The 15,664-nt window shown below is 47.7% G+C and overlaps 1 protein-coding gene and 1 non-coding gene across 2 annotated transcripts in view; both read right to left on the bottom strand.

The window, feature by feature from the left end:
• LOC126419104 (retinol-binding protein pinta-like) overlaps positions 1-15,664 on the bottom strand; it is a 323,696-nt gene that overhangs the window by 246,348 nt on the left and 61,684 nt on the right. The gene's annotated exons all lie outside the window — the stretch shown is intronic.
• On the bottom strand, positions 10,918-10,992 carry Trnap-ugg (transfer RNA proline (anticodon UGG)). The gene has a single exon. It is a non-coding gene; the product is annotated as a tRNA-Pro (tRNA).

Genomic DNA, 15,664 nt, shown 5'->3' with positions numbered 1-15,664 from the left:
ATTCGGAAAAGAATGCAGCCGTTAGTACAGTCGTTGTCGTAAAGCGTTGAGCGATTTATGTGAGCCGGCCGATGTGGCCGTGCGGTTAAAGGCGCTGCAGTCTGGAACCGCAAGACCGCTACGGTCGCAGGTTCGAATCCTGCCTCGGGCATGGATGTTTGTGATGTCCTTAGGTTAGTTAGGTTTAACTAGTTCTAAGTTCTAGGGGACTAATGACCTCAGCAGTTGAGTCCCATAGTGCTCAGAGCCATTTTTTTTTATTTATGTGATGGAGAAAAAGTGTGTGATCCTTGGCTTTCCAGACAAGGGTGGAAGCATTTACGAAACGGCTAAATATGCAAAATGTTCGTATGCCGCGATGGTTAAACTACCGGGTGATCAAAAAGTCAGTATAAATTTGAAAACTGAATAAATCACGGAATAATGTAGATAGAGAGGTACAAATTGACACACATGCTTGAAATGACATGGGGTTTTATTAGAACCAAAAAAGTACAAAAGTTAAAAAAATGTCCGACAGATGGCGCTTCATCTGATCAGAATAGCAATAATTAGCATAACAAAGTAAGACAAAGCAAAGGTGATGTTCTTTACAGGAAATGCTCAATATGCCCGCCATCATTCCTCAACAATAGCTGGAGTCTAGGAATAATGTTGTGAACAGCATGTCCGGAATTATGGTGAGGCATTGGCGTCGGATGTTGCCTTTCAGCATCCCTAGAGATGTCGGTCGATCACGATACACTTGCGACTTCAGGTAACCACAAAGCCAATAATTGCACGGACTGAGGTCTGGGGACCTGGGAGGCCAAGCGTGACGAAAGTGGCGGCTGAACACACGATCATCACCAAACGACGCGCACAAGAGATCTTTCACGCGTGTAGCAATATGGGGTGGAGCGCCATCCTGCATAAACATCCAGCAGGTGTTTATCAGCCAGGCTGGGGATGATGCGATTCTGTAACATATCGGCGTACCTCTCACCCGTCACGGTAGCAGTTACAAAACCAGAATCACGCATTTCCTCGAAGAAAAAAGGCACGATAACGTTTTTTTTTTGGTTCTGATAAAACCGCATGTCATTCCAAGCATGTGTGTCAATTTTTATCTCTCTATCTACATTATTCCGTGGTTTATTGAGTTTCCAAATTTATACTGACTTTTTGATCACCCGGTATATACCGCGCATATGAAAATGGCTCTATCCAAAATCGGCGCCGAGACAACTGTGGGGTGCCGAGACAACAGCGGCACTACAGACCGTAGGTGATGGCTGTGAACGATCGCTATGGAAATGTGTACAGACGAATAGACGTTGCAGTTGTTGAGCAGCTGACCACCCAGATGATCCAAGGGGCTACCAACCTAACGACTGTTGAGCGAACGTTGCTGCCTCTAAGCCCCTACAGCAGGTGCCTGCTTCATGCACCCATGCTGACTGCTGATCATCGGCGACGAAGACTAAAGTTTGCACGCCAGTACCACAACGGGACGTCCATCGACGGGCGGCAGGTGGCGTTTTCAGCGTTTGACCCACCATTGGACAGATGGCCATTGGCATGTATGGCATGAAACGTCTGAAAGCAAACATCCTGCAACAATCATCGGTTGGTTAAAGGCCAGAGGAGGAGGAATTGTGGTCTGGGGAATGTTTTCATGGCATTGCCTGGGTAATATTATCATTCCGAAAGGCGCAATAGATCACCATAAGTATGCTTCTCTCCTAAGGAACCATGTCCACCCCCACCTGTAGTTTGTTCTTGCTTGGCATGACAGGATCTAAGAGCAGGACAGTGCAACATGTCACACAGCTCGCAGTTCACGTTTGTAATTCGAAGAGCACGAGGATAAGTTTACTGTACTCCCATGGCGACCAAAGTCCACGGATTTAAACCCAATTGAGAATCTGTGGGACCATCTAGATCGGACTGCTCACGCCATCGGTCCTCAACCGCAGATGGCTATGGCACAGGAGTCAGCATGGCTCCACATCGCTGTCAGTACCTTCCAAAACCTATGTGACTCTCTTTGTATATCCCACAGCGGTCCACGCTGTAAAACGAGGTTATTTAGGCCTCTACTCGTGATCTCATTAATGTGACAGGACGTAGCACTGTCGCTGGCTTGGATGCATGCACAGGTTCGATTGGAAAGGCTGTCAAAGGTCGTTGTATCCTCTCCTGAGGCAGCCTGACTCACTGCTGTTATAAATGGACCCTGATATCCTCGATACTGGCGCTGGGAAGGGGTTGACCTCCGAGCTGTTCCCACATACGTTATATTGGGGACAGACTGGGGGTCATGCTGGCTGTGGGAGTACCTCATTGTCACGCAGGCAGTTTGTAGACACACGGACCATGTGCGGACGTGCACTGCCCTGTTGGAAAATGGCATAACGATTCTACACACATCAAAAAAAGTTTTGCATCACCCCGGTTCCCAGAACTCATGAAGATAGACGTTGACTGTGGATATTCTATCAAAGACACAGTCACTTTGATCGTTCAGAGATGTCACTAAACCCGCCCAAACATGTAAACAATCATGCACGCGCAGCGCCTATTAGACGGAAGGGGTCCGACAGCCGATCAGTTCCATTCATTCCACCAGGAAGAAAGTACATAGCTCTTGTTGTTTGTAGTTCAACGATGCCTAGATGCTCAATACCGCGGTTCGATCGCGTCTGCATTGTTACTTCGTGCCAGGAAGAATTCTCAACAAGGGAAGTGTCCAGGCGTCTCGGAGTGAATAAAAGTGATGTTGTTTGGACATGGAGGAGATCAGGAACTGTCGATGCCATGCCTCGCTCAGGCTGCCCAAGGGCTACTACTGCAGTGGATGACCGCTGCCTACGGATTATGGCTCGGAGGAACCCTGACAGGAAAACCACCATGTCGAGTAATGCTTTTCGTGCAGCCACAGTACGTCGTGTTACGACTCAAACTGTGCGCATTAGGCTGCGTGATGCGCAACTTCACTCCCGACGTCCATGGCAAGGTCTATCTTTGCAACCACGACACCATGCAGCGCGGTGAAGATCGGCTCAACAACATGCCGTATGGACCGCTCAGCATTGGCATCACGTTCTCTTCACTGATGAGTGTCGCATATGCCTTCAACCACACAATCTTGGGTGACGAGTTTGGAGGCAACCCGGTCAAGCTGAATGCCTTAGACACACTGTCCAGTGCACCAAGGTGGAGGCTCCCTGCTGTTTTGGGGTGGCATTATGTGGGGCCGACGTACGCCGCTAGTGGTCATACAAGGCGCCGCCACGGCTGTACGATACTTGAATGCCACCCTCCGACCGATAGTGCAACCATGTTGTTGTTGTCGTAGTCTTCAGTCCTGAGACTGGTTTGATGCAGCTCTCCATGCTACTCTATCCTGTGCAAGCTTATTCATCTCCCTGTACCTACTGCAACCTACATCCTTCTGAATCTGCTTAGTGTATTCATCTCTTGGTCTCCCTCTACGATTTTTACCCTCCACGCTGCCCTCTAATGCTAAATTTGTGATCCCCTGATGCCTCAGAACATGTCCTACCAAGCGGTCCCTTCTTCTTGTCAAGTTGTGCCATAAACTCCTCTTCTCCCCAATTCTGTTCAGTACCTCCTCATTAGTTATGTGACCTACCCATCTAATCTTCAGCATTCTTCTGTAGCACCACATTTCGAAAGCTTCTATTCTCTTCTTGTTCAAACTACACTCCTGGAAATTGAAATAAGAACACCGTGAATTCATTGTCCCAGGAAGGGGAAACTTTATTGACACATTCCTGGGGTCAGATACATCACATGATCACACTGACAGAACCACAGGCACATAGACGCAGGCAACAGAGCATGCACAATGTCGGCACTAGTACAGTGTATATCCACCTTTCGCAGCAATGCAGGCTGCTATTCTCCCATGGAGACGATCGTAGAGATGCTGGATGTAGTCCTGTGGAACGGCTTGCCATGCCATTTCCACCTGGCGCCTCAGTTGGACCAGCGTTCGTGCTGGACGTGCAGACCGCGTGAGACGACGCTTCATCCGGTCCCAAACATGCTCAATGGGGGACAGATCCGGAGATCTTGCTGGCCAGGGTAGTTGACTTACACCTTCTAGAGCACGTTGGGTGGCACGATACATGCGGACGTGCATTGTCCTGTTGGAACAGCAAGTTCCCTTGCCGGTCTAGGAATGGTAGAACGATGGGTTCGATGACGGTTTGGATGTACCGTGCACTATTCAGTGTCCCCTCGACGATCACCAGTGGTGTACGGCCAGTGTAGGAGATCGCTCCCCACACCATGATGCCGGGTGTTGGCCCTGTGTGCCTCGGTCGTATGCAGTCCTGATTGTGGCGCTCATCTGCACGGCGCCAAACACGCATACGACCATCATTGGCACCAAGGCAGAAGCGACTCTCATCGCTGAAGACGACACGTCTCCATTCGTCCCTCCATTCACGCCTGTCGCGACACCACTGGAGGCGGGCTGCACGATGTTGGGGCGTGAGCGGAAGACGGCCTAACGGTGTGCGGGACCGTAGACCAGCTTCATGGAGACGGTTGCGAATGGTCCTCGCCGATACCCCAGGAGCAACAGTGTCCCTAATTTGCTGGGAAGTGGCGGTGCGGTCCCCTACGGCACTGCGTAGGATCCTACGGTCTTGGCGTGCATCCGTGCGTCGCTGCGGTCCGGTCCCAGGTCGACGGGCACGTGCACCTTCCGCCGACCACTGGCGACAACATCGATGTACTGTGGAGACCTCACGCCCCACGTGTTGAGCAATTCGGCGGTACGTCCACCCGGCCTCCCACATGCCCACTATACGCCCTCGCTCAAAGTCCGTCAACTGCACATACGGTTCACGTCCACGCTGTCGCGGCATGCTACCAGTGTTAAAGACTGCGATGGAGCTCCGTATGCCACGGCAAACTGGCTGACACTGACGGCGGCGGTGCACAAATGCTGCGCAGCTAGCGCCATTCGACGGCCAACACCGCGGTTCCTGGTGTGTCCGCTGTGCCGTGCGTGTGATCATTGCTTGTACAGCCCTCTCGCAGTGTCCGGAGCAAGTATGGTGGGTCTGACACACCGGTGTCAATGTGTTCTTTTTTCCATTTCCAGGAGTGTATTTATCGTCCATGTTTCACTTCCATACATGGCTACACTCCATACAAATACTTTCAGAAACGACTTCCTGACACTTAAATCTATACTCAATGTTAACAAAGTTCTCTTCTTCAGAAACGCTTTCCTTGCCATTGCCAGTCTACGTTTTATATCCTCTCTACTTCGACCATCATCAGTTATATTACTCCCCAAATAGCAAAATTCCTTTACTACTTTAAGTGTCTCATTTCCTAATCTAATTCCCTCAGCATCACCCGACTTAATTCGACTACATTCCATAATCCTCGTTTTGCTTTTATTGATGTGTCAACTTATATCCTCCTTTCAAGACACTATCCATTCCGTTCAACTGCTCTTCCAAGTCCTTTGCTGTGCAACCATATCGGCAGCGTATTGGCGAGGCATCCGTCTTCATGGACAACAATCCGCGCCCCCATCGTACACGTCTTGGAATGACTTCCTTCACGATAATGACATTGCTCGACTGGAGTGGCCAGCATGTTCTCCAGACATGAACCCTATTGAACATGCCTGGGATACATTGAAAAGGGCTGTTTATGGACGACGTGACCCACCAACTACTCTGAGGGATCTACGCCGAATCGTCGTTGAGGAGTGGGACAATCTGGGACAATCCTGATGAACTTGTGCATAGTATGCCACGACGAATATTGGCATGCATCAGTGCAAGAGGACGTGCTACTGGGTGTCAGAGGTACCGTTGTGTACAGCAATCTGGACCACCACCACTGAAGGTCTCGCTGTATGGTGGTACGACATGCAATGTGTGGTTTTCATGAGCAATAAAAAGGGCGGAAATAATGTTTATATTGATCTCTATTCCAAATTTCTGTACAGGTTCCGGAACTCTCGGAACTGAGGTGATGCAAAACTTTTTTTGATGTGTGTATTTCATGAGAGGTAAGACTTGAGTATTCAATATGTCCTTGACGTATCTTTGTGCCGTGACAGTTCCCTCAATCGAAGCAGCTGTGACCTGAAGTCATATATAATGACTCCCCACACCATGAGGCAAAGAGTAACACAGCTGTGCCTGTCCAAAACGTTTTGAAGAATGGTACGTCTCCCCACTTCAACGCGATACTCGCAGACGTTCGTCATACGGGGTAATGCAGAACTGCGACTCAACAATGAACACAATATGACGCCATTCATCAGTAGTCCATGCTTTCTGGTGACAGCATCACTACGCTCGCAGCCCGTCGGCCGGAATGGCCGTGCGGTTCTAGGCGCTACAGTCTGGAACCGCGCGACCGCTACGGTCGCAGGTTCGAATCCTGCCTCGGGCATGGATGTGTGTGATGTCCTTACATTAGTTAGGTTTAAGTAGTTCTAAGTTCTAGGGGACTGATGACCTCAGAAGTTAAGTCCCATAGTGCTCAGAGCCATTCGAACCATTTGAACCACCCCGGCCGGCGATGCACTAGGAACACGGGTTGCAACCACAAATCACTCTCCAAGACCAGCGAGCAGTTCTCCAGGAAGAATGGGCGTCACTGCCTCGACGTGACACCGATGACTTCATTCACAGCGTGCCCCGTCGTTGTCATACCTTATTGCTACGATAGGTGGTCACACCCCATACTGAGAACAATTATCAGTTGTCGAAATGTGTGTGCAGATCCGTTGAGTTGGAAAAAATGAAGACTATTTTTGCCTACTGTTATGTATGTTGCAGTTGTTTGCGTTATGTATTCTTTACATTATTTTCTACTTTACTATCGCCTGTTTATACTGTTTTGCGGCAAAATAAGCGCAATCTCGAAAAAATTTTCTTTTGTTGCTTTAGTTTTGGACACCAATGTAGTTAAATAGTGAACTTTCCGGAAAAGACGCACTGAGTTCCTCGATTACTGCACGATTATTACAATAATTATATCTGGTCATTAGAATTTTTTTTAAACATTGTCCGAGAGCATACACAAATAAACAACGAACAAGAAACCCTTGAGTGCGAGGTCACAAGTTCAGTCTTTAGTAAGGTTCATTTGAAAGTGTTGTGTTAACAGTTGTGACATGAAAGGTATTAGTTGCTAATGGCTCACCATGAGATAAAGAATGTGTGTCCGAGAGAGACAGAGATCAACCTTCTTTGGGATGAGTGTACTATACTTCACAAAATGGACATCGTCGACATTTAAGAAATGTTCAAAACAAACTATTAACTTGCACCATGAACACCGAATGAAAATGGCGCGCCACAATGATCACAAAGGTTTGCACCATCAAGATCGAAGACGAATTGCTTGAGAGATAGAAACCTTGCCGGACGTTCAACTAGGTACCGACGCTTAAAGAATGCACATCGAATCGTATTGGTGTAACAGGGTAGTGAGAGCTGACGGATTGTGGTGTAAAGCACACGAACACGAAACATTCTGTCGTCGAGTTTATAGTGAAACTGGTTATCCTTTAAGACGTAGCTGCAGATAGTGTGGTAATATGTTTTATAGAGACGAAAAGAACAAATATCCAAAAGCTGAATTTGCTCAGTTGTTCCAGCAGCCATGAATTGCAACGTCTCACACTTTTCAGGAGGGATACTTTGCTCTAAGGTAGTATGATTTTTATACGCAGACTAGGAATCAAGCAAAAGCAAGTTATTTTTTCCAGCTATTGGCCAAAATCAATGCTCAAACCATAGTTATATTACTCTTACGCCCGTTTACCCACTCTTGCCTGCTATCACTAAAATATTCCCTGCAGCCCATGCAAGATCACACACGCGAGAAATAATCATAGGGGGCAGAGCACCTCCAAGTTCTTGCAGCACAAGAAATAACTTTCCAGCCAACTCACCATCCAGATTATCAGTTGGTGTAATTGTATACGAATGCATTAAGGCACCGATGTTAGTTGATCTCGATAAAACTCTCTCGTTACCTCTGAATTCCAGGATTCCTTTCATACGCATTTCATCTTCAAATCCCGATTGGTCAGAGTTGAAAATAAATTCCTTACTGAACGGTAGGATAAGTTTGTTTACCTCATCTATAAATTTTCGGATCGATTCCGCAGTTTGGTGTGGATCGTCAAGTTGACGCTTTGTTTAAAATTTCGTTATTTTGCGTCTTCCAATTCTGTAGCACTGTTTAAGTTATCTAACCATCCACTGCTTTCCTTGAAGTCACTGTAATTTATGTCGCGCGAAATTTGATGTGCATAGCGTAGTAGGTCCCCATTAAGCACATTCTGGAAACTGTATCGAGCACCTCTGAAACTCGCAAACACCAGCTTTGCAACAAGTGCACCTTGTCCTCCCTTGAGTATCTGCGGTTTTTCTTATGAACTACACGGTCATGCTGCTGCAGACGTATTCGATATCTATTCGTAATTCTTTTTAACTATGCTGTGGCTGGTCTTCCTTGTACTTAATTATGTTTAGTATCCGCTCCTTGGACAACGCTTGTCCTTCACTACCTTTCACTGCAGGCGTGTCCGCCCCGATAGTGAGTGCTCAGCGTGACGGCTTGCCGTCCTATGGGCACGAGTTCGATTCCCGGTGCGGTCGGAGATTTTCTCTGCTCATGGACTGGGTGTTGTCTTCATCATCATTTCATCCTCATCCGGTGCGCAGGTCGCCCAATGTGCGTCGAATGTAATCAGACCTGCGCCAAGGCGGCCGGACCTGCCCCGCAAGGCGCCTCCCGGCCAATGACGCCAAACGCTCATTTCCATTTTTACTGGAGACGGGATTTATGGCTCCCTGCCCGACAGGGATGAGGAGCCACATGGCTCGTCAACTGTTTCAATATCACTTTCATTTGTTAAGGACGTATCGTCATCATTGTATTCCTCGTGTACATTATCCGCAAGGTCGAGTGAATACATCACACATTCCACTGACTCGCCTTGCAGAAATGCTAGTATCTCATCTGTCTCTTCTTTCTCACTCTGCGAAATTCCTTGGGTTCGTTTCCGAAGAAATTTTGACATCGGCCACTGTGTTTGTAGGCATAATGTTTTGTATCAACACCAGTAGCACTGGAGCAATGTTGTGAGTCACTCGTCCAGCAAGCAGTTTAACTACGCCCCGTAGCCTCATTATGTACTCACCATTTTATACATCCAGTCCCGCCCCCTGTTGCTATTAACAACCAATTTTGTGGTTGCATAGTAGATAATATGTGGGGCTTCGAAGGCCCTAAACGTCATTAGGCTTTTTCGAATAGTTTCTTGTAATATTTACTGTAATGTGCAGAATTCCTATAACAGCTGTTAGTCAGAATGATATGAAGAAACCGTTGAATTGTGTGGTCAAATTTAAATTCTGCTTTCGCGTACTCTTATGAGTTCTACAATAGTAGCTGTTATAACCTCTTTAGCATTTTCATAATCATCTCGTGTAACCACGGCGGATCGTGACTATCCCTCATACATTTGTGTTTGCATTTTCAGCCAACAAGTGTTGACAATTCCTTTAAAATCACAGTAAAATCCTTGTACAGTTTATCCGTTATTACTGAATGTTTGGAACTGATAATCCACGTAAACCGCGGTTAGTCCTTGATCTGATTTATGTGTAATTGCTATGGACTTGCCGTCATACATTTCAGCTTCCCTAGATTACATGTGCAGCATTAATGCCTAAATTGTTGGTACACAGAATGCCTAGAATCCATGTGATATCTGATTTCACTAAACTTACCTTCTGCAACACGCAATTAATTATCTAATACTGCAATCAGCAACATAGTTGTTGAGTAAAATGCTATATTATATAGGCTGTTAATAAGCTCTATGAATATCTAAGAGGAATTTCAATTACAACTTCAGAGTTTAAGACCTAATGCGCGAGATAGAGAAAAACTGCTCTGTGATTTAAAACTCTCGATCTGCGACCAGGGAGCACGACTGAGGTAGCCGTCCGGTCACAATGATTTTCCGTGTTTTCCACGAAGCAATTCGTGCGAGTGCTGCCATGTTTGCACATGCAGATCACACTTTCTCTATTCTGCAGCGGAGTAGTAATCTGTCCCTAAACCTCCGACGCCAACGAGCTGTTAAGCTCTAAGGTTCATTTCCCTTTAAGATGATGCAAGTAGTCGAGGCATATGGTTTGACGAAACTTTCGTGGGATTCAGTATCACACACGCTTCAGTAGACGCCTGTAATAATGTTAATAGAGATTATGCCACTAGTGGGATTTACATCTGCTAGATTGCCAAACTGTAACTTGAGTTCAGCGTTCGCGTAACCTACCTTAAACTAAATATGACATCACGTAGTGAAACAGGAGGGTCGCTTACAATTTCGCAACTATGGCGCTGCAGCAATTTTCAAAAAACGGTTTATTGTCCGGCACAATCACATTCAATTTTCGGCAAGAAAAATCTGCAAGATAGTCAATAATGCAAAAGAAGTTCAAAAGCTAAAATCTAGCTATAAAAATTTTGTCAAAACTAGAATGTGTAAAACACAGTGGTGCCATACCATAAGAGGTCTGAAAATTAAAATAGGCATACTAGTTTCAGACGTTTTAATGCAGTTTTATGCACGTCTTGATAAAAAACATTTGTGTATGTAATTTTATATTTTGTTTAAACCTGCAATGCATGTGGAACGACACATGCGAATAGTTAAGGTCCACTAGCCTTTATACACCTTTTGACCTGAAGCATCTGGAATCTCTATGTAATGCGGAATTGGCCGGTACACGTCAGGAGAGGTGGACCCGCCAATATAAAAGGAATGAAATTAGAATTATATTAATACCTTCAGATGCTAACGGGCGTTGATATATATCAACGGGGACAGGTGAAAATGTGTGCCCCGGCCGGGACTCGAACCTGGGATCTCCTGCTTCCATGGCAGGCGCTCTATCCATATGAGCCACCGAGGGCACAGAGGATAGTGCGACTGTAGGGACTATCTCGCGCACGCCTCCCGCGAGACTCACATTCTCACCTTGTATGTCCACACACTACATTCCTAATGTCCCACCCCAACACACTCATTACTCGTGGAAGACATTCTTACCAAGTCCCGTAAGAGTTCGGGGAATAAGCGTGCATCCGCACAGAAGAAGCTCATGCAAGAACAGGACCAACGACGACTAAAGAGAATTGTTCAACATAACTGGAGTGCAACCCTTCTGCAAATTGCTGCAAATTTCAATGCTACGTCATCAACAAGTGTCAGTGTGTGAACCATTCAACGAAACATCATCGATATGTGCTTTTAGAGTCGAAAGCCCACTCGTATACCCTTGATGATTGCACGGCACAAATCTTTACACCCCACCTGGGCCCATCAGCACTGACATTGGACTGTTGATGACTGAAAACATGTTGTCGTGCTGAACAAGTCTCTTTTCAAATTGTATCGAGCAGATTGAGTATATGGGTATGGAGACAACTTCATGAATCCATGGACCCCACATGTCGGCAGAAGACTATTAAAGCTGGTGGAGGCTCTGTAATGGTGTGTGGCGTGTGCAGCTGAAGTGATATGGGACCCCTGACACGTCTAGATACGACTCTGACATGTGATATGTAAGCATCCTGTCTGATCACATGCATACATTCATGTCTATTGTGCATTCCGACAAACTTGGACAATTCCAGCAGGATAATGTGACACCCCACACTTCGATAATTGCTACAGAGTGGCTCCACGAACTCTCTTCTGAGTTTAAACACTTCGGTCGGCCAAAAAACTCCCTAGACACGAACATTATTGAGCATATCTGGGATGCCTTACAACATGCTATTCAGAAGAGATCTCCACCCATCGTACTCTCAAGCATTTATGGACAGCGCTGCAGGATTCATGGTGTCAGTTACCTCCGGCACAACTTCATACATTAGTCGAGTCCATGCCACGTCGTGTTGCGCCAGTTCTGCTTGCTCGCGGTGGCCCTATACGAGCCAGTTTCTGTGGCTCATATATAGACACTCCTGGAAATTGAAATAAGAACACCGTGAATTCATTGTCCCAGGAAGGGGAAACTTTATTGACACATTCCTGGGGTCAGATACATCACATGATCACACTGACAGAACCACAGGCACATAGACACAGGCAACAGAGCATGCACAATGTCGGCACTAGTACAGTGTATATCCACCTTTCGCAGCAATGCAGGCTGCTATTCTCCCATGGAGACGATCTTAGAGATGCTGGATGTAGTCCTGTGGAACGGCTTGCCATGCCATTTCCACCTGGCGCCTCAGTTGGACCAGCGTTCGTGCTGGACGTGCAGACCGCGTGAGACGACGCTTCATCCAGTCCCAAACATGCTCAATGGGGGACAGATCCGGAGATCTTGCTGGCCAGGGTAGTTAACTTACACCTTCTAGAGCACGTTGGGTGGCACGGGATACATGGGGACGTGCATTGTCCTGTTGGAACAGCACGTTCCTTTGCCGGTCTAGGAATGGTAGAACGATGGGTTCGATGACGATTTGGATGTACCGTGCACTATTCAGTGTCCCCTCGACGATCACCAGTGGTGTACGGCCAGTGTAGGAGATCGCTCCCCACACCATGATGCCGGGTGTTGGCCCTGTGTGCCTCGGTCGTATGTAGTCCTGATTGTGGCGCTCACCTGCACGGCGCCAAACACGCATACGACCATCATTGGCACCAAGGCAGAAGCGACTCTCATCGCTGAAGACGACACGTCTCCATTCGTCCCTCCATTCACGCCTGTCGCGACACCACTGGAGGCGGGCTGCACGATGTTGGGGCGTGAGCGGAAGACGGCCTAACGGTGTGCGGGACCGTAGCCCAGCTTCATGGAGACGGTTGCGAATGGTCCTCGCCGATACCCCAGGAGCAACAGTGTCCCTAATTTGCTGGGAAGTGGCGGTGCGGTCCCCTACGGCACTGCGTAGGATCCTACGGTCTTGGCGTGCATCCGTGCGTCGCTGCGGTCCGGTCCCAGGTCGACGGGCACGTGCACCTTCCGCCGACCACTGGCGACAACATCGATGTACTGTGGAGACCTCACGCCCCACGTGTTGAGCAATTCGGCGGTACGTCCACCCGGCCTCCCGCATGCCCACTATACGCCCTCGCTCAAAGTCCGTCAACTGCACGTACGGTTCACGTCCACGCTGTCGCGGCATGCTACCAGTGTTAAAGACTGCGATGGAGCTCCGTATGCCACGGCAAACTGGCTGACACTGACAGCGGAGGTGCACAAATGCTGCGCAGCTAGCGCCATTCGACAGCCAACACCGCGGTTCCTGGTGTGTCCTCTGTGCCGTGCGTGTGATCATTGCTTGTACAGCCCTCTCGCAGTGTCCGGAGCAAGTATGGTGGGTCTGACACACCGGTGTCAATATGTTCTTTTTTCCATTTACCAGGAGTGTATATACTACTGGACATTAAAGTTGCTACACCAAGAAGAAATGCAGATGATAAACGGGTATTCGTTGGACAAATATATTATACTAGATCTGACATGTGATTACATTTTCACGCAATTTGGGTGTATAGATCCTGAGAAATCGGTACCCAGAACAACCACCTCTGGCCGTAATAACGGCCTAGATACGCCTGGGCATTGTGTCAAACAGAGCTTGGATGGCGTGTACAGGTACAGCTGCCCATGCAGCTTCAACACGATACCACAGTCCATCAAGCGTAGTGACTGGCGTATTGTGACGAGCCAGTTGCTCGGCCACCATTGACCAGACGTTTTCAGTTGGTGAGAGATCTGGAGAATGTGCTGGCAAGGACACCAGTGGAACATTTTCTGTATCCAAAAAGACCCGTACAGGACCTGCAACATGCGGTCGTGCATTATCCTGTTGAAATGTAGGGTTTCGCAGGGATCGAATGAAGGGTAGAGCCACGGGTCGTAACACATCTGAAATGTAACGTCCACTGTTCAAAGTGCCGTCAATGCGAACAAGAGGTGACCGAGACGTGTAACCAATGGCACCCCATACCATCACGCCGGGTGATACGCCAGTATGGCGATGACGAATACACGCTTCCAATGTGCGTTCACCGCGCTGTCACCTAACACGGATGCGAGCATCATGATGCTGTAAACAGAACCTGGATTCATCCGAAAAAAATGACGTTTTGCCATTCGTGCACCCAGGTTCGTCGTTGAGTACACCATCGCAGGCGCTCCTGTCTGTAATGCAGCGTTAAGGGTAACCGCAGTCATGGTCTCCGAGCTGATAGTCCATGCCGCTGCAAACGACGTCGAACTGCTCGTGAAGATGGTTGTTGTCTTGCAAACGTCCCCATCTGTTGACTCAAGGATCGAGACGTGGCTGCACGATCCGTTACACTCATGCTGATAAGATGCCTGTCATCTCGACTGCTAGTGATGCGAGGCCGTTGGGATCCAGCACGGCGTTTCGTATTACCCTTTTGAACCCACCGATTCCATATTCTGCTAACAGTCATTGGATCTCGACCAACGCGAGCACCAATGTCGCGATACGATATACCGCAATCACGATAGGCTACAATCCGACCTTTATCAAAGTCGGAAACGTGATGGTACGCATTTCTCCTCCTTACACGAGGCATCACAGCAACGTTTCACCAGGCAACGGCGGTCAACTGCTGTTTGTGTATGAGAAGTCGGTTGGAAACTTTCCTCATGTCAGCACGTTGTAGGTGTCGCCACCGGCGCCAACCTTTTGTGAATGCTCTGAGAAGCTAATCATTTGCATATCACGGCATCTTCTTGCTGTCGGTTAAATTTGGCGTCTGTAGCACGTCATCTTCGTGGTGTAGCAATTTTAATGGCCCGTATATATGGGGTGTCTCTTCTAAGAGTCACCAGGCGCATTTTCAGCGGTTTTGGGCAGATATTTGAAATTCCGTTTTTGCAATCTGTAGCTGGAGTCAGCCAAATTAAATAATGCTCATCACGTGTTTCATTCGGCGCACACTTGCGACGGAAAACGTTGACTTTTTTCCGTGACAAATAAAAGGGATTTTTAAAAGCGAAATTTTACATGCTCATTCGATAGAGCTGTTCAGATTAGTCCAGTTCGATACTCTTTTTATCGATATGTCTTAATAGGGACATTAAAACACGAAGAAATGGCAAAACTTTAGCAGCGATAGCACCGCCCTGGCTTGCGCTGGGTGGCACAGTCTGCAAAGTTACGCGTGTGTCGAAGAGCTAATCGGTCGCATGGAAGTGCTACAAGAAGAGATGAATTTGGTGTACGGCTGAGCACTAACGGCCCAGGTCTAAGCGACAGTTCCGGCTTCCGGCTAGGTGACCGCTACGAGTGAGTCCACGTACAAAGGCTAGCAACGTCGCCGGAAATGGGGAAAATCCCGAAGCTGGGAATTTTAGCGGCTGTTACTCGCGTGGTCTTGCAACAGGAGATGCCCCAAGAAATGGCGGACTGTCAGAGAACCTTAAAGATGGCTAAGCCACAGCTCTTTGAGATTCGACAGTAACTCACAGTCAAATATTAGCGCAGTTCTCAAATATGAGGCACTTCCAATGAAACAACAATATTTCAATATCTTTAAAACTACAGAAGGTAATATTTCACAGTGAATTATCATTTTCACAATGAACCT

This window comes from Schistocerca serialis, chromosome 9 (assembly GCF_023864345.2).
Source record: "Schistocerca serialis cubense isolate TAMUIC-IGC-003099 chromosome 9, iqSchSeri2.2, whole genome shotgun sequence".
In the NCBI taxonomy this organism is placed as follows: domain Eukaryota; kingdom Metazoa; phylum Arthropoda; class Insecta; order Orthoptera; family Acrididae; genus Schistocerca; species Schistocerca serialis.
This window is presented reverse-complemented; position numbering and strand designations above follow the sequence as displayed.